The sequence below is a fragment of the Taeniopygia guttata genome, chromosome 1A (assembly GCF_048771995.1).
Source record: "Taeniopygia guttata chromosome 1A, bTaeGut7.mat, whole genome shotgun sequence".
NCBI classification, from domain to species: Eukaryota; Metazoa; Chordata; class Aves; order Passeriformes; family Estrildidae; genus Taeniopygia; species Taeniopygia guttata.
Window position 1 is genome coordinate 51348992 of NC_133025.1, and position 19885 is coordinate 51368876.

At 37.7% G+C, this 19885-nt stretch overlaps 1 protein-coding gene across 3 annotated transcripts in view; it reads left to right on the forward strand.

Annotated features, from left to right (window-relative positions):
- Positions 1-19885, forward strand: part of LARGE1 (LARGE xylosyl- and glucuronyltransferase 1) — a 276798-nt gene that overhangs the window by 2336 nt on the left and 254577 nt on the right. The gene's annotated exons all lie outside the window — the stretch shown is intronic.

The following is a 19885-nucleotide window of genomic DNA, read 5'->3' on the forward strand; positions in this document are numbered from 1 at the left end:
TGGATGATGTGAGAAGATTGTAAGTTTTCTCAGGTCTGGAGAAATATGCACTGGTTTTCTATAAAGAAGCACTGAAAATAGTATGACTTACATCTTGAATTCTCTGTGCCAGCTTTTCAGTCTGCAGAAATTCCAGAGTACAGTCCTGAGAAAACCAAAGTGCAGAGCAGTGATGAATGACTGCATGCCTGTTGGAAACATGAAGATCTGTCAAAGGCTTGATCTGAAATTTCAGTGCGTAGGACTTTTATATTAGTAAAAGTAGTATTCCTTCTGAATTAATTATTTTAGAAAACTATAAAATTAGGCATCTCCAAAGTGCACTTAACTCACTGAACTGAAGTGTTCTTAAAAACAATGATTTTGAACTCATGAGACTACTTTCTGCTCAGATGTGTGGCTTGTGTTTTTGCCTGGGATAAACAATCGGTTGTTAATAGATCCTTACTGGAATACTCTCCTCTTTTATCCTTTATCTGTTTTTTTTTTTTTTTTTTTTTTTTAATGTGGCCTTATAAGAGCAATCTTAAAAAACAAACACAGACACAAAACTAACAAAAACAAAGCTTTTCTTTTTTTTTGCCTAATGTTTATAAAGGCTAATAATTGGTAAAATTCATAATCTGACTACAAAGTCTATCCACTGTACGCTAAACTCTCTCTACATGCAAACTCCTATTGATGTCGATGGGAGTGTTTATCTAGATCCTGAACAGCAATTAATTTTTTTAGAAATGTGTGTCTATCCTTATTTTCTGTCTTGCATGCAAGCCTATGTTAATGAGCTCCTGTCAGCTTTGAAGACTTTTCATCATGCTTATTAGAATAAATTAACAAAATGTCTGTTTTAAGGATATGAGATTTCTGGTGTATCTTCTTTTCCTGTAATGTGTCTGTGCTGATAACATTAAGATTTGTATCAGAAGAGAACATAATGGCTGGTGCAAATTTCCAGTTGGTGATTCTTCATGAGTTGGTCTCCATTCTCTTCAGAGTTGGCTCTGTTGGTTATTTGCCTAATGCTGTGACTAAAGAACTTTCTCAAAAGTGGTTTTGTGTGAGGAAACGTATGCATGTCCATTGCAGGGAAATATGCACAGGTGTCCGTTGCAAGGAAACATGCACACATGTCCATTGCACTATTTTTGCTCTGTTGTCTGAGTTTGTCTCATCTTCCTTTTGGTAATGAATGCTAACTTTAAAAAACAACCAGTGTTCATTAATGCTGGCCTTAAAAAGAGTCATTATTCATTATTCTACACTTGGCATAATTTAAGAGCTGGAGAGCAGAATTACCTCAAGGAAGATATTTTTACTTTTTCTTTCTTTTATTTCCTTTTCATTGAATCACTATTTTTTCTCTTCCTTGTGATGCACCCACCCGAAGATAAAGATTAAGAAATGAAGGTTGTACCTTGTAGGGATTCATTACTCTCTTGGTGTCACTTGGTTTAGTATTTGAAGGCCTGTCTTGTCAGAGCTTGTTCAATGCATGGCTGTAGAAAGAGGGCAGCAGATAAGAAATTCTATTTTATTTGGAAGTTGGTAGCTCAAAAATCAAGGAGAAAATTGCTAGAAAGGATTATCCTGGCCTTGGCACTGACTTTGAAGAAATCTGCCAAGGTTGGAATCCTTGTTTAAGTGCCATCTGTGTCAGAATTAGAAGCAAACTGTGCAAAATAGTTCCATTACTCATTCTAATTTGCAGATCCAACCAGGTCTGATAATGTTTATAGTAGTATCTACATCACCTTCTTAGCTGTAGCTACTATTTCCACAACAGCGGGGTTAACTGGGTAGAAGCTACACTTAAAATTATCAAAAAGAGCCCTAGCAATGTCCAGCCTGTACTATAGCAAAAAGTCTGATCATGTAACCCTACTGGTGGAAGAAGCTGCAAATCTCAGCTGATGCAGATCTCTAACCCCCACGTAAGATAGGTATGCCTGAGAATAATAAAAAGAAATAGATTTTTTGATAGGTTAAAAGAAATAGGTTTTTAAGGCTGGAGTTCTCTGACCTCATGGCTCTGGTTGCTTGACTAGTGGGTGCTAGAAGATAGGTGCCATCATGACTCTACTCTTCTCCCATGCATTTTTGTATATTGTTGAGTCATTTCTGTTGCTCCACGTCTCTGCCAGTTTTTAATCCTCAGGGAATAGTTGCACATGATGACCAAGACTATTTGTGCTGCCTGAGAGGCAGCTTGTCAGGGGTCACATCAAGGAAGAGTGGCTTGATTTACTGTTTTCCCAGAAATCTGTGAAAATTAGGGAAATCATAAGAATTTCTCATCTGCTGTTGTTTGGCCAAACTGCAAGTAGCAGTAGTAACACCGGAACCAGAGCTTTCTTAAATAAGGACACCACCCATGTCAGTATAAACCTGCTTTCACTCACTTGCACTGAGCAAGAAAATGTGTTCTGAAAAAAAAAAATGAAGCAACCCTCTGCTTCCTTCACAAGAGATGTCCTGCTGTTTAAAACTTATGGGGAAGTTGAGTTGCATCTTTCAATAGCTCCTCTACAGTTTATCCCAGAATGAAATATTAACATACAGAGTATCAACATTTCACTTCTGCCATTAGGTTTTACATTTTATCTGCTGATAGGCATTTGGCAGCTAAGACTTAGGACTGGGAGAAAACTAGAAATTGTTACTGAGGAATCTTCATTTAAATACAAAGAAGAACGAAGGATTTTGTTTTAGTAGGACACAAGAGGAAGAGGAAAGACAGGGCAGAGAAATGAAGGGAAGGAGTTGTAGAGTTTTACTTATTTACTGAAATATGAAACTGCTTACAATTTTTAGATGGACTTGAGAATGATTTAAAGTTGTCAGCTTGGAGAACTGAGTATATCTCATTGTGGAATGCCAAGCGTCACTGAATGGTGGAGTGGGATTAGCAAGAGGAATTCAGAACTAGTCAAATGAGGTGATGTTTTCAGTTGCTATTTAGATTTCTCAATCCGTCTTTTTCTGGTGAGGTTTCATTGTCTCCCTCTTTCTGATTCCCTTGCTGTGTCCCTTAACCTCAGTAGTAAATTCTCTTGGTGATTGTTTTCCCTTCTGTCTTCAGTTAATGTTGCTTCTAATCAGTACTGCAAATGGGATTTTATGTTTAAAAATTACTGGACTTCAGTGTATGAATCTGCTTAATTCAATATTTTTCATGTCGAAGATTCTAGAAAAGTGTATGCCACTGGATAAACATAAGAAATGAAAGCCCATAATTTTAGTGTTATTAAATACCTGAATGTATATTCTTTAGATTATGTTGTTCTTAATAATACTGGCTTTCATTGTTTTGTTAGTAGAAGGGATGTATGAGGCTTCCTGGTATTTTTATATAAAATGAAGTGACATTTACCTTGAGGCTCTTCAAGCAGCAGTTAACTTCTGTATTTCAGTAGTCTCATTGTTTTTCAATCCTGAGACTGGTTCTAGAGTGTGACTTAGATTTAAACCAGTAGGTTGTCATTCATGTAAGACAAATTTTCGAAGATAAAGTATTGGCTGGCATGCTTGGGAATTCTTAAATGAGATAAAGATGGTGCCTGCTACTTTGAAAGGGTGTAATTTTATTTTGGGATTCTTCCATATTGAGCATACTGTAGAATTAGATGCTGTTTTATCAAAGTAGAGAATTGGAGCATTGAAGAATGAGGTCCCTATAAAGGTCGACATTTTTTGTTGCTATTATTGCAATATGTTATAACTTACGTCCTTGATCTTCCAGAGCTCTTTAATATCAAGTATATTTATGAGAAATCTGTTCATCTTCAGTGACTATTCCAAGTAGTAGAAATCAGTAGGTGATGATGTTGTGAACAGTTTTTAGTACTAGAAGAGCTGCATGTTGGCATTAACTTCCACAAAGCAAAAATGATCAGTTTAAGGAATGGTAGAAGCTTTTAGTTGGTGACATCTTCCTCACTGAAATTCGTGTCATCAAATTTGGGGGGGGCGCTACAAATAAAGAAAGAAGGGAAAGAAATCAGTACTGATAGTGAGTTTATTGAAATATAGGATGTGCTAGTGGCTAAGCCAAACCATTTGGTGATGAGCAGATACTCTAAGAAAGAAGCAATGTGTATGGCAATAAATTCTCATCCTTCCATAGTTGCTCTCAGATCTCAGGTGTGAAGAAGGGAGTATAGCCAGAGTGGCTTTAATTTCTGCCTTTCCTTTCAAACATTACAGTCTGCCTGCCTTTTCCCTTGTTTCCACTATAAGGCTACTGCAGCTTAAAGACTGCTAGATTAAAATAGCAGCTTCTAGCAAACTTCTGGGGTCATTCAGACTTCTACTGTTCAGGTTAGCCATGTAATCCTTCATTGTTGGAACACCTCCTTTCCACATGAAGGCATTGCTTTGGGAATGATTCCTGCACGGCCAAAACCAGGATGCTTTCCAGCTGGTTTGGAGAGTGGAGAACCATGCATTGTAATGCCTTGCAATATGGTTATCAGTTTTGGGATTTACATCTCTACTGTTGCTATCCAGAGTCTTGCCCCTTGTTTTTGTGTGGTGTGCTGGGGAAGTTGGACTTAAAATCTCAACTTGTTCATACTACCAGTTGCCACTATTCTCAGCCTGGCACCTGAGGTATATCCAAATGCATCATGTATTAAAAGCATCTAAGGTGGTGTTTAGTAAACTTAGATTTTGATTTTTATTACTGTTGCAATGTGAGTTAACTGTGCACAGTTGGTGAATGGGTTGAGAAGTAATATGTTCCTAACATTTTTTCTTTATTAAGATGAGCAAAAACAGTAATACTGTGCCACTAGTATGTAAGGAACGGAAACTCATGACAGTATTTTTCATATGCAGAATAACTTTGCCAATTTCCTAGTCTTAGATGTGTTGTAGAAATAAATCAGTAGGTTTCTGAATGCTTTACAGAGCTGCTTAGAGTGAGGAAAATGATGTAGAAAGATAAACTCATTCTGTGACAACCAGCTGATGCACTGCAGGTGAAATGATTTGAGCGAAGTTGCCTAAGTGGTTAATCAAAAAAGCAAAGAGCAGAGCTCTGGTTTCTTAAAGAGTCAGTGTCTTGTGCCTTAAACATGTGAACAATATGAATAGTTCTTGTCTTTGGCAAGAACTATTTCTTAATATAGTTGTGCCTTAGATGATGAAACCAAGTCCCTAATGATACTCGGCATATAGTAATTATATTGTGTAAATATTCAGACTTTATGTGCATCTTAAACAAGCAAAAGTTAATTGACAAATAGAAAACATACAAAATAAATGGATCAAAGGGAAATTTACAAATACTCTTTGTTGATTTAGAGGCAGTGCTGTGACCAGGGGAAGAAAGGAATGTGTTTTATTTCTTGAAAATTGAAAATAACACTTAAGGAAAGAGGAAAATTCTTGAAGGAGTAAATCAATATATATCTTGGTATTTAAAAGTTTTGGGTTATTGTTCTTTAAATATATGGAGTTTGTCTATGGTCAGGTGGTGCTAACAACCTATAGAATGTAACTGGAAAACGCCACTGCCATCTAGAAGAAAAGTTGCCTTAAATGAATAGTAAGGAAGCCAGATTTTCCACTGAATTATTGGCACATGTTAACTGAATTCAAAATATGGCAGTTTTATTGATTGCATCATTTTATATCATCTTTGACCCATGATGAGCAGGGGCAGACACAACATTTGTCTGAACAGAAAGCTAGTGTCATGTTGCTGAGCAAATTTGTTAAGGGTACAGGGGTGGAGAGAATGAGAGAAACAGCATTGAGGTAAATCCATGTTTGCCAGGTGTCTGAAGGTTATGAAATTTGATAGAGAACACTTTTTTCAGACATCCTAAAGCTCTTCAAATTTTTCACAGTGAGTTTCTTGCCTTTCTGTTCTCAGTTTAAAAAATGCTGTATTGCACATCAGCAGTAAAGATTTCTGGATCTGATGTTAGTATCAAGAATTCTTCGAAATAATAATTTTACAGCCTATTTTATTTAATGTGTTTGAGTTTTGTTCCTCAGTTTCATATCTCCTGCTCTTGGACACTGATATTTTAAGAAAGGCCCAATTTTTGTTTCCGTTAAGTTCTTTTTCTTTTCCTTTTGTCCTTAACTTCATACTTTAAGTTGCTGTATATGAAAGTAATATGATCGGAGAAAAGATCTTGACATTCGGGTTGAATTAGTGGAATTGTGAATGTAATACAGAAAGCAGTTTTTATTCATTTTATTAAAATGCCTAGAGGGTCTGGTTTAGAGAGCGCTCATTGCTGGGTGAAGCACAAGTACACTGAGTGTACCTTAAGGATACTTATGATTAGGAAAGCTGGTCTAAACCAGCAGCAGAACATTGGTTTGGGGCTGGAAGTTTTCTGTAACAGCAGTGCTTGAAAAGAGTCAGTTAATGGTTGAGGTTGGAAGGGACTGCTGGAGACCATCTGGTCCATCACCATTGCTCAAGCAGGGCCACCTAGAGCCAGTTCTAGGACTAAATCCAGATAGCTTTTGAGTATCTTCAAGAATCAAGACTCCACAATCTCTCTGAGCAAGCTCTGCCAGGGCTCAGTGACCCTCACAGTAAAGTGTTTCTTGATGTTTAGATGGACTCTGGTCTTTCAGTTTGTGCATGTTGCTTCTTCTGCTGTTGCTGAACAGGATCACTGAGAAGGATCTGGCTCTACCATCTTTATACCCTCCCTTCAGATACTTATTCTTGACATTCCTCACTAGTTTTAGCTCCAGGTGGGCTCTGGCTTTCCTGACTGCATTTCTGCATCCTCAGACAGTGTCTCTGTCCTTCCAGTCTGCCTGTTCTTGTTTCCTCATTTTCTATGATTTCTTTTTGTGTTTATGTTTTGCCAGGATCTCCTTTTTCATCTTTATAGGCCTCCTGGCATTTTTGCATGACTCCCTGCTCTTCAGGATGACTGTTTCTTGGGTTTGGAGGAGGTGATCCTTGAGTATCAAGCAGCTTTCTCTGACCCCTCTTTCCCTCCAGGGCCCTGTCCTATGGGCTATTTGCAAGCAGGTCCCCAGAGACCAAAGTTTATTATCCTGAATGCCACAACTGTGGTCTTGAAGGGTTTTTTGCCCTTCTCCCTCCTGCTGGTGTTGTGAATGCCATCGGGATCACTGCAGCTTAAAGCTGCCTATGACCTTGATGTCCCCGAGGAGCCCTTCCTTTTTAGTAAGTATGAGGTCCAGCGCAGAATGTCTCATTGTTGGCTCCTCTATCACTTGGGTCAGGAATATGTCAGTGCTGTCCAGGAGCACTCTAGATGTTTATCCTCGATGTGTCATCCTTCCTGCAGATACCAGAGTGGTTTAAGTTCTCCCCCATGAGGACAGGGCATGTAATTGTGAGGTTGCTGGTCCCTGTCTGTAGAGGGCTTTATCTGCTTGTTTTCCTGGCCAGGTGCCCTGTAGCAGATGCTCACTCACTACAGTGTCACCCATACTGGTCTGCTCCCTAATCTGTGCCTGTAAGCTCTCACTTAGCTCATCACCTGTGCCCACACTAAGCTCCATGCCTTCTGATGCCTCTCTCATGAAAGGTGTCTTCACCTCCAGGTCCTTCTGACATATCCTTCCCAATGAGCATGTATCCCTCCTCTGCAGCACTCTACTCATGCAAGCCATTGCAACGTGTCTCCATTCATCCTAGCAAGATTATAACCATGAAACTGCACACAAATCTTGAATTCCTCATGTTCACAATATTGATGTTTATTCATGCAAAAAATAAATTCCACAATGGAGGGAAGCAATTCAGATGCAAGCACTGCTTTTGTCAGTATAACTGTGACTAGTGTGGCAGCTTCTGCTAGCCAAGTGACATCAATCAGCAGTCACTCTTCACACCATCAACTAACATAGCTGGGGTGTCAGAAATTCCCAACACAAGAAAGCATTCCTGCCCAAAAGTACTTAGAAAATACAGAAGAGTGTGGTGAAGTGTTTGAAAACTGGTAGTTTGTATGTTCCCCTTTTTCAAATTTCTTAGGCTGTACTTTTAATCTCAGTAATTGTTGTTTCAGTAATGCAGGCTTATTTGTTGGTTGCTTAGTTTGTTAAAATGCCTTTGGAAGAAATACTGTTTGTATTCCTGTGTTGAGATCTACTGAAAGCAGCAACATGGGATGATTCTGAAAAAAAATCACTTTAGTTCTAGGACACAACTGATTTTCTCTGTTAGATTGCATTTCTTTACATTGATTTTAAGTATATTTTATATTCAATTTGAATGTGTTAAAATAAAATATTATAGTAGTATTTAATATCATTTTTGTACTATCTAAACAAAAACCTTTAGCAGGATTGAGAGAGATCCCACTCACCTGCCACGTGATTGTAATTTATGAAGATGAAATGCATCTAACATGGCAGGAACTGAGTCATTCATTACAGATAGCAAGAAATGTAAGTCTCCTTGTATTTTTTTGTCTTTTCTTCACCTATATTTACCGTGCATCTCTGAGTTTGTGATACAATTGTACTCATCACCACAAACTCCTTCCATTTGGTCCGTTTTGAGTCAGGTACTGAGATAATTTTTAGGACTTGGTGTTTTAGATTAATCGGAACAAAGTGGAATTTCTGGTGAAGTTTTAGTGGATTGAACACTGGTTTTGCAGCAGGTCAGAGATAACACTATTAAGACAAGCATTTTCAGGATCTGTTTGTAATATTGATTTCCATCTTTCTAGTGAGAAATGGCTCTTAATTATTCTGATTTTCTCAGATCCATTTTCAAATCCTCATTACTTCTACCCAAGGAGATTGCTACATTATACCCTAGGATGATTTCAGTTAGATAGTCCTGTCAGATGCTAACCTGGAGCCAACTTCCATGCTTCTTCTGCTGACTGGACCTTTCATCTGAGTTGGCTGAGGTAACCCAGTACAAATTCCCACTAGTAATGAAGCCTGCTGAGCTAGGCTGAACAGTGGAAGGATGTGAAAGCTGTGCCTTTTGCTCTTAGCTAGGTTCTGTTCCTTTCTCGATATCAAGTTTGAGCTCCTAAGTTTTCAAAGCCCTTCTCAACACCTGAATGGGAATGTTTCTGCCAGGTTCACAGGGCTGGGCCCTTAATGAGCTGGACATTAAATACTGCAGTGAAAAACTTAGTCATTCTTGCCTTACTTTTTCTATGATCCGACTCCCTCAAATCAATGCTGCTGATAGTGGAGTGAGTGAGGTGCAAACCATTTAGAGATGAGGACCTGTCCAAGTCCTGGTGTTTGAGATTAACTCACTGTTCATCAGCTACCAGTGTTTTCTGTGGGGGAATACGGGCATGCATACAATGATGCTATGGGATGGCATGGAGTTCTCAACTAATGTACTAATGTAGATCCCAACAGTGATCTACATTAGTAGTGTTTTGACACCCCAAATTAATACGAATGTAGGAGGTGATGCTTTGTGATGAATCTTTTTGCATAAGTCTTTCCTATTAGAGGTGGCTAAATAGCTATACAGCACCCTAGGAAAAGAAAATGGAGTTCAGCAGAGCATGCAATGAGCAAACTTTAACAAATTACATCTTTGTATCTATCATCTTGACTCTACTCGAAAGGTGTGCCTTTGGAAAGGCAGTAATGGGACCTGCAAATGAAAAATGCTGTTCTTAATAAGAATGTACAAGCTTTTTTCATGGTGGTATAGAATAAAAAAAGGTGTTGCAGGTTTAAATAGAGAAAAGCAACAGGAATTTCAGTGGAAAAATTATTACAATTTAAATTAAACCAGATCTGCCAGAATCTCTCAGTAGTCAGTAATATAATACATCTTTGTTGTTCTAGTACTGTAGAGCCTGTTTCGATGCATCACTGTGATGGAAATGAAACCACAGTTTACAAAATTAAAAGCAGCCATGCATCTATTTGCTAGCAACTTCTGCATCCTCTCTTCTTGCTGCCTGTGACTGAAACAATGGTGCTTTTATATCTTGGCATGTTAATATTTGCAAAGTGTTTTTGAAATCTGAAATGCACAAGAAAGGTGCTAAGTATTCTTGCTTTCATTTAGAACTAATTTTCATTTGAGATGTTCTTGTCGTGGCTTTTACTTTGTGTGAAAACTGGAGGGGATGTAGTGATTTTAAAAATTTTGGGCTTATGGATAGGAGAGCTTTTGCTCTAATACTGTGGCTCAGGAGTGTCTTCTTGATGCAGGCCAAGATCTATATTGTAGAAGTTGCTTTGCTAAGGGCTGGTATAGGAGTGTATCTGAGATTATTATATCAAAATGCAGAATGGGCTGCGCTTGTTGCATTAAATTAATCTCTCCGAGCATCACTGGATGTCCAAGGTTCTGTTTTAATTGGTAGGGTTTTTATTTTCTCTCCACACATGTCTGTAGCTAACAGGTAGACTGAAGCTTTGGATTCCCAAGTATTTGTTTCTTTAAAAAACCTGAATGTTCATATAAAGTAGAGATTCTCCAACCAGTCATGGCACTGTTACTGTAAAATTTGTTGCCATTGTGAACCTACATATAGGAGGAAAAAGTTCTACAGAAATCTAATTAGAATACTCACATGTCTAACTGGCTGTCCCATGTTTGTATTTATATATTAAACTGAAAATTAGTGAATGCTCTGGGTCTATTTGGAGTATCTTCCTTTGAGGTGAAGATACGTATGGAATGTCACATAGTCAAAATTCTCATCTGTAAGGTCATTAACTCCTATGAAATTATTTAGAATAAATGGTGATCTGTAGGCAGTTTTCGAGTTGTTCTTAATTGGCTAGGAAATGCAGACTCATCTACGTTATTTTTATTTGCATGTGCATCGAAAACATTTTGGGTTGACAAACTGAAATGATTGATACAGGTCTAATTTCTGTAAATACAACTTAGGAAATGGTATTAGGCATATTCCAAAGCCATTGAGGCTTGCTCCAGCTATGTAGGAATGTAACAGCATGATGTCTGTGAATTAATTTTGGAGCAGGACTTAAATATGTGGTCCTCAAAAGTTGCAAGAACTGCTTTCTTTGGCTCTGCGTGGTTTTCATTACCTCTTAAGTTTTGCCTTCAGTTATTGTCTTTATTCAAGTGTGTCTTGGTTTAGAAATGGTATTCCCCAATAAGTGTTCTCACTGAAACATTCCAAACCAGGCACTTCTTGCTCACTTTGTCTTTTACTTTCCCCATCTGGGCTGGGGAGGACAACTGGAGGCCCAAAAGATAAAGGGCACAGTCTGAGATACGAACGATTTATTGGAAACAGCAACAAGCTAAGGAAACGAACAGTAACAATTGTAATTATAGAGCGTCCAAGAAAGAGGTGAATGTACCCAGCTGTTCCCTCTGCCATGCTGTGGTCCCCTGGGAAAGGACCCTTTCCTCTATCCCTAGAAAATGATCTGAGGTGGTGCAGAGTAACCTCCAGCTGAAACTAGGGCAGAGTGCATATTTATTTGCCAGAGGAGGTGAGGGATTATTTCACAGGACAAATGCAAGGCTTAGATGGTGTTATATCTCCATGTGTTTTATGGGAAATTTCATTTTGTACGAAGCATATTGTACAAATGTAAAGTTGTGTTGTAAATGAAATCTCTTAATTACTGCTCAGCTTTGCTAAGCTTTTTACTTTAGTCAGCAACTGCCTTGCTGAAAAGTACCATAATTTTGAAGCAGAAATTTAGGACTGAAGATTTCCAACCAATTTCTTTCTTCCTTATCGTTACAAGAATAGTGGCTTAGTAGTCAGGAAGAAGTGCATTCTGGTTTTGTAAATAGTATTCAAGATTTCTTGTATTAGTAGATTAGAGCAGCATGTTTGTATTTCTTCTTCACTGGAACTCTCACTTCTGATTTTGCTTCTAGTTTTTGGACCCCAACTTTCACTATACTGGTTCATTTTTTTACTGATCAAGTTTTGATCCACATTTTGGATCACATATGTGTACGTGTCTGTCGGAAAGAGAGCTTGCCTTGAGACCAACCAACAGTTTGAACTTTCTTATTGGAGGAAAAAAAAAGAGGTTGATGGTAAGATGGGTGTTTGGAATGTTTTTATTTATGTATTCTTGAAAATTGAGAAATGTGTGTGTCTGTAGTTATGTCTGTAATTTTAAAAGGGTGAGATCGCAAGATGGCCTGAATAAGGTTTATGGGCTACTTAGTGAAGTATTTTAATTGTCTGCTTAGGGTTGCACAGAGCATAAATTTCTCATTGTATCTGGAGTCCAGGTTAAAATCTGAATTTGTATGTTGTATAATTTGAGCATGTTTTCTTAAGTCTTCATTTTGACTTGGACTGTGAGGAGTTTACACACTGCAGTCTGTAATGAATATTCTAAATATTGTCAATGACAGTGGTGATCTTGTTTGAGAGATGATTACTCCCTTGTTGCATCCCCAAATGTGTGGTGGCTGCTGATTGCTGTGCTTGCCTGTTTAGTCTACAGATACGTATTTCCCTGGTTTAGCCACTTGTTTTCCTTACCTTCGGATTTTGTGAGCATCTTTTGAACAAGCATAGTTTCTTCATTAGATATTTGCACCATGGTGAGCACGAGAGCTGTGGGTCTTCAGTGGTGCCTGGCAACCGCAGTCTGTGATGCTGAGCATAGCGCTCTGTAATTAAAGCGTACACAGTTGGACAAGACTGGCAGAGCTCATTAAAAGCACACTACTAAATCAAGTTTACTGAGTGTACCTTTAAATCTTACCCTAGGCTTTATCTTAACCTGTGAGAGGATTTTCTGTTTGCCATTCATAACTGTAAGGGTCTCTAGCCTTCAGATAGCAGTGGTAGTAACATCTACAATATAAAAACAGAGGTGGAGGTATTAAAAGCAAAGAGGGACAATGCAAAAACCAGTCTGTAATCCTCTGGGATAATGGCCTTAAGCCACATATCCCTGTGATTTATGCACTTGCTTTATTCATTATCTTGGACAAAAAGCTTTGTCACTGAAGAGATTTGATAATAGCCTGTTCACAAGACTGTAGTCTCTTGAATTCATGTGGTAAACCAAATAATTTTGGACCACTTATGGGTTTAGTCATCCTTGCTGTATGCATTTCACCTCTGATTTCACTTTCAATAGCTTAGATCAAGCTAGATAAGGACTTTCTGCTCACTTAGCTCTCCTCCATGGTGGTACTATATAGAAATGTCTTCCATTTTGTGCATTAATATATTGGAACTTCAGTAAGATACACATGTACTGTACCTGCAGTATGTGTTATGTGTAGTTGGCATATGTGAATATAGGTTGGTAAAATTTGCAACTTTGTACTTTTGACAAGTACTGCCACCAATAAAGGCCTATATTAAGAGAAGCAATCTAAAGCAGAAGAAAAAACTTTAAAAATTTCTTTACTTTCCAACTCTACTGCAGTTGCAGTTTTACAGTAGTAAATTATGCAGTAGTAGAATCTATAGGGGATGGAAGTGAGTTTCAGATCTTAGACACCCAGCTTATTCCAAGAGATGTGCACTCAAGTAACTGAGGAAAGTATACGTGGAAGAAAGGTGACATGCTGGAGCAGGGAACCATGAGATTGTAGTGCTGTTTTTGGGGTGGAAAATCTGTCTGAGGGGAAATTTTCTAGAAAGGAATTTATTCTGGAAGTAAGTACAAATGGTGCTTTTACCTTGCTTTTTCTCTGACTGTGCATCTTCTCACTCCATTGAAACATTGCCTTTGTTTTTAATCCATAGCCTTGTGATGAGAAAGGTTGTTCTAGTGCTAGTCTTTTATGTCCTCTAAACTGAGTTGGTTTCCCTGCTGTGACTTCAATAATGCATCATTTCCTAAGTTCAGAGGATTTGATGTGTTTATGGTGAATTTGTGACTTACTGTTAGATGGTTAAAAGGAAAATAGCTGTAATAGGTTGGATGCAAAGCTGCTTCCCCAGCTTCTCTCCCATCCCACCCACTACCATGTAGAAGCATCTGTCTCTCATCTCCTCTTTGCCTTGTGCTATGTGCGAGTGCATTTTGACAAACATTTTATGAACAGAGATCTTTGAAAAACCTCTAAGACAAACTAACAGTGGTGAGAAAGGCAAGTACTTCTGTCTTACTAGATAGCTACTTGTGCATTAGAGGGTGATGCTATGGCAAATATATTTCTGTAGTAAATATTACTACAGCAAATGAACCTGTCTTCTCTAGCTCTACTGAAACACAGCATCTTTACATTTGTAACTATTACTTACAACTTAAAAAACAATGCGAGGAATTTTGGCTGATATTCCTCATATAAGTTAGAAGATGCTTTTCTTATGTCGTTTCATAAATGTGTTCTGTCTTTTGAACTGTGTGAATGCCATGTAAAGGAGGATGTTTTCCTGTTGAAGATTATAACTGTTTTGTGCTTTCTTTATAAGATGGCATACTTTTTATATTTGCAGATGGAAATGATGATATTTTCCATATCCTGAAGAAAGACTGATGGTGGGCAGAAATTCATAGTAATTTTAGGAGTTATTTTCTAAATGTGCAGCATACATGTTTTGCTTTATTATTCGGAATATGTGTGTCCGGTGACTTGAGAGGATAAGGGTGTGTAAACCCCTACTTTCAATTTTTTTATGTGAACTTGCTGCAGTGATTTTACTTGGCATGTTCTGAAAACACCTCCAAATCTTTTGCAAGTAATGCTACAGAAAATGGCAGCAGTGTCAAACTAAATACTTTTTCTTGTTTATTGCTGTGTATCTCTTTGCACTGATATGCCAGAAGTTTGTTACTACTCTATTTGTATGTTGAATCATCTCTTTGCTTGCTTGTACTGCTGCACCTCGAGTTGGAAAGAGGTATTACATGAATTCAATCACACTTAAAAACAACCCAACAAAAGAAAATGAGAGCAATAAAACTTATCCTTTTTTAGGTACCTGAGATATTTATTTATTGTAAGTACTTTATCAGCTCCTTCGGGATGTACCTTCTGCACAGGAACTCACCATTCAGTGTGTTCCAGTCACTTCCAATGGGCAGTAGAGCTTCTGGCCACAGATCTCCAGTGGTACCAAAAGTAGTCCAAATAGACTCAAAGCCCAAGCTTTGAGTCTTCATGTACCTTTCTAGGAAATGCCGCTTTCAGATTTAAAGGACTTGATTTACAAATCCATCCAAACTCCCTTTAACTGAATGAAATGCCTCTGCCTTGCTTCCCTGACAGGCTTACCAGATTCTTTAGGGTACAGATGATTTCTGTAGGAGTAAACCTTCTACCGAAGCCTCAGGAGAAAATTTTGTGGATTTCTCCAAAGTGCTGTAGTAGTCATTTGGTTTAACTGACTTCATGCTTCTATGTTTAAAAAAAAAAAGAAAGTTGTATGAAGGTTTGGCCATAGACATGTGATTCGACTCTTATTGTTTGAAGAGAAGAGATAGGTAGGCATCCTAATTTATTTAGGATTTTTAGTCTTTGCATATGCACTTATTGTTGTGTTGCTCTAAGAGGCTTTTTTACTTTTATTAATTTATTTTGACACAGGGTTTATATTCAATTTTATTTTAAGTTGATCCAGTTCTGGTTTTCTGCTTCTGTAGTTGTAATATTGTTTCTGACTGTTGTCCAGGATCTATTTCCCTTTATATTGTCCAATTTTAAAACAACAGCATGACAATAAATTGTGTAAAGTTTTGTTTTCCCCCTAGGGGTAGTTTCAGAGATTAGCAGGACAATGAAATAGTAGGGGAAAGCATCTGGAAGGTAAGACTTTCCAGATGCATATCCTGTTGAGATATAATAGAGGGCATGCTTGGTATTTTTGCTTTGTTTAATTGTTTAGGAGAGTAGGGTGCTCTGCATTTCTTAGTCCTTTCATTTTTCATGTTTTTCTTTTTACTGTTTTTTTTTTTTTGTTGTTTTTTTTTTTTTTTTTTTTCCCATAATGAGATGTTTACTAATGCCAGAAAAATCAATCTGATTATCTGGCCTGATGAGTCAGACTGTAGAATTTCAGCAGCTATTCTCCATTCTGTAATGAATTAAGGAGTCCATAAATAAAGGTTAGACTATATCTGATGTTGAGATTTTCATCTTTTAAGATTTTGAGTCAAAGAAGGTCCCACATTTTATGGTTTGATCACTGATGGCTTTGTCTTGTGCTATCAGTTGTGTTTCCTGTTTCTTTCCCCTGGTATTTCTGTAGGAGGCCAATTGAGCACTATTGGCTAAAAGCACGGACCATTCAGAAAACAGTGCACAAATGCCCAACTGACCTAGAGAAAATACTTCAAGGGCATTAATCTAATAAAAAACTATGGAAGCTCAAAAGATTGGAGGGACAGCTGTACTTGTACTGAGGTTAGTAGTAGCAAATACTGAATGGCACAAATGATCACAATTTTTCAAAGAAGGTTAAGAATATGGCAGCACATTCTATTAGTAGCTCTTGGAATAAAGTAGGTCAGTTGGAATAAGAAAAGATGTCACATTTCTCAACAAAACAAAATGTAACTATATCCATCAGATACTGGGAGAATGGCAGCCAGGTAAAAGTTTCAGATTAACTTCCCTAGCAAGATTAAATGCTGTATCCTATGTGAAATTCCTCTTTCCCACAACCCTTCTAAAATTTCTTTTTGCTTTCTGGCTGGCCCAAGACTTAGTATCATCAGTAAAAGAACATTATCATCCCACATGATGACATAAAATTGAAGGAAAAGCATGGTTATTGTTTCAGTAAGAGTTCTTAAAATCCATTTATTGAGATTTAAATGAACCTGTCCTGTATCTGGAAAGAATCAAATTCTTTTTCCCTGTAAGGCTTAGCCTTTATTCTCTAATCCAAGCATTAACCTGATATTTTTCTGAACAAAGTAAAAATCAATAACTGAACTTGGACATTCTTCTCCCTTTATAACTACATAGTCTACTGTTACTCTCCTGCATTGGAGCATTAAGTTGCAGCACAGGTTCTTTTCTGGTTATAATAGAAAATTCTTTATAATTCCATGTGAGTTTTCTCAGCTATTTTGTGATAATTGGTCACTTCAAATGGTTTTTTTCATATGGTTGCCTGAGTAATCTTTATAGGAGCATGAGAGAAATGAGAGGAGGAGGAGAAAGAAGGAAGACTACAAGACTGGCTAAATCCCAAAGCAGCTCAGATTTAAATGTTCTGGTTTTGGGGTAGGCATCTGACTAGAGACACCCCTCGCTGGTATTTGGGGAGGGTGTGATCAGCTTTCAGCCATGCCTGAAATTCACTGTGGAAGCAGAGGTCACGGTCAGTATCGGGTTGAGAAGATCAGTACTACTCTCAGTTACCCTCAAGAGGTTTATTAGTAGTTAAAACTTTGCTAAAGCACATTTGTGTGGAATTCCCTTCAGATACACATTGAATACTTCTTAGCACTGTTAAAAATTTCATAGTGGATTAAAACCCACACAAGTTCCCACTTGAGCTTTTCATTCAAAGGTCTGTTATGGAAGTTTTTTTGCTTGTATCCTCAGAGCACCAACATGACTTTTGGTTGTATTTGAGATGTTTTTCCTAGGAATGACAGTGGCTCTCTAATGGAGAATTTTTTCTTTTTCTTCAAAATTGATCTCCTGCTCTAAACAATTGCACTGTTCATGTTCTAAAAATTTGGTTTTAGGTTCATCTGCATGGGAAATGGAAAATACTGAGCTGTTTAATATTTGAAACTTAAGAGGACTTACGAAGAAATAAGTTAGTTTCATAGATAAAGTAAGTCCTAGACCAAGCCAAAATTACTCTTTGACATGTATTTTGTGGTCATGTTGCATGCTAGAGCCATTCCATTTATTACCTCTGTTATGAGAGATGATTCACTAACTTACAGAACAAGGATAGCTTTGCACCTTTCTATTAAGTTTGCAACAGCAGGGAGGAGGGTAGATTAGTTGCTTCTCTTTAAAAGCGTCATTTTAAAAGAAGCTGAGAACCTCAGTGGCTGCAAATATTGCATTTTTCCCATTTTTTAATTTTTCTTTTCACCTCACAGAGGCTTAAAATTATTTACTTAGTCCAGACTTGGGAATTCAAGAAGAGACTGCTGCATTAACATGTTTGGCCATATTTTGCTTTCTCTTGCCAAGAATTGTTTTTCTATTAATTGGATCTGTCACTGTCCATGCCAAAGTAACAGCGATTTTTACATGCAGAACCAGCATACCAATTGTAATTAGCCACAAGTTCATCAGCCCACTCCCTGGTGTATTCGTAAAGGTTCACATCTAAAGTACTGCCTTCATCTCATGGATTCTGTTTCAAGATGATATTAGAAGCTGGGGATACTTTGTGACAGTAGTTCCCTTGTAAGTGAGTGTTAGAACCAAGTTAATAAGTGCCATAGCTTAAAGAAGGGTGGTCTGTTGGTTGACAGCTGGCCTGGATGCTGGGTGTGTAAATATTCCTTATGTACCTACATGGGAACTTGTAAAGGATTCTTGTAAAACACAAAAGAAAGGGTGTATTTAGTTAATGATGCATTTTTCAACTACTTGATAATAAAAGTTTCGTAAAGTTGATAGCTGTGCTGTCAAATTTCAGACTGTAAATTTTATGATGCTGCTTGAATGACTGAGGTGTTGTTCTCTTGGATAAACTGTCCTTACTAATTTACACAAAATACCAGGACTACTGCAGGGGAAAAAAACAAGAGTTCACAGATATATTTTCATGCCCAGTGGGGGACAAAATGAAGTGATTGCTGCCTTCTTACTCTTTAGATTATATTATTTTAAAATCGTGGCCAGACCACCTTTATGATGATTTCAGGCTCATTAAAACCTGAGATTCCTCTGTCAAGCCTGGTGTCCATACACATCAAGAATGTGATAGATTACAGCCCCCTTAGACATACTTGACCACTGCTGGCATACAAGTAGGGATTTGTAAAAGAATTACTAACATTTTATGAGTTTGGTATGAGTGGTAATGTGCGTGTAAGCACTAGCTGGACCAAGCAAAGCAGTTAAATTTGTGGAAACAGTCTACTTCCATGTATACCGTTCTCTTGAGATTTGCTTTGGAAGCTCTTGCTGGTTTAATTAGGAAAAAAAAAATTCCTTTTAGAGACATTTAAATTTTCTTTGTTTTCTTGTTCTTGCTCTTTGTAATCAATCCAGCCGTTTGTGAACTCTTGATCATCCACAGTATGCAAGCCAAAAATCTGGCAGACAAGGCCTTGCTTTATTGAATAGCTTCCTTTTGTACATTTTGTTTGTGTCACTCAAGATGTTTAACTAATTTTTTGACTCTTTGTATTTTCAGTCACTGTCATATGTGACCATTCTTGAGGGTGACACATCTGTGCAACGAAGTCCTCAAGAGCCTTTCTAGAATTTTGTGCCTTTATCCTACATTTGTTGGGGAAAAGATTTTTGTTTGGATGTTTTGGCTGTTGAGTATGTTACTGTACATTTACAGTCACGATTTTGGTAGTCTTGTGAAGTGTTCTAAATGTTGTGGTTCCTAATGGTGTGGAATAAAGGCAAAATCAGTTCTGTCTCCTTCAGATGGCTAGTACACAACAAGATACCCATGAGTGTATATATTTTATTCCTGACTGTTCTTATCTGTGGTCTTTTTTTTTAATTTCTAGTGGCTGGGAGAATTTTTTTTTTTTTTTTTTTTTTTTTTTTTTTTTTTTTTTTTTTTTTTTGATAGACCATGACAAGGTCAAAGATGAGAAAACAGTCAATGTTAGAGTTATGTTTGCCCCACTGCCAGGGACCTGCCAGGTCCCCTGCTGGAACCTGGAGGCAGCAGCAGAGGTGGGTTTGGGGGACTCTAGGAGACACTCCCTTGCAATTGGGTTGTGAACCGACAGTAGACAATTTGCAGAATGCAGATAGAATTGCTGTGTTCTGCCAAGCTGAAATAGAGATTTTGGAGAAATAGAGATTTTTTCCTTTTTCTGAACTAATTACAGTTAATTGTGATAATCTTCC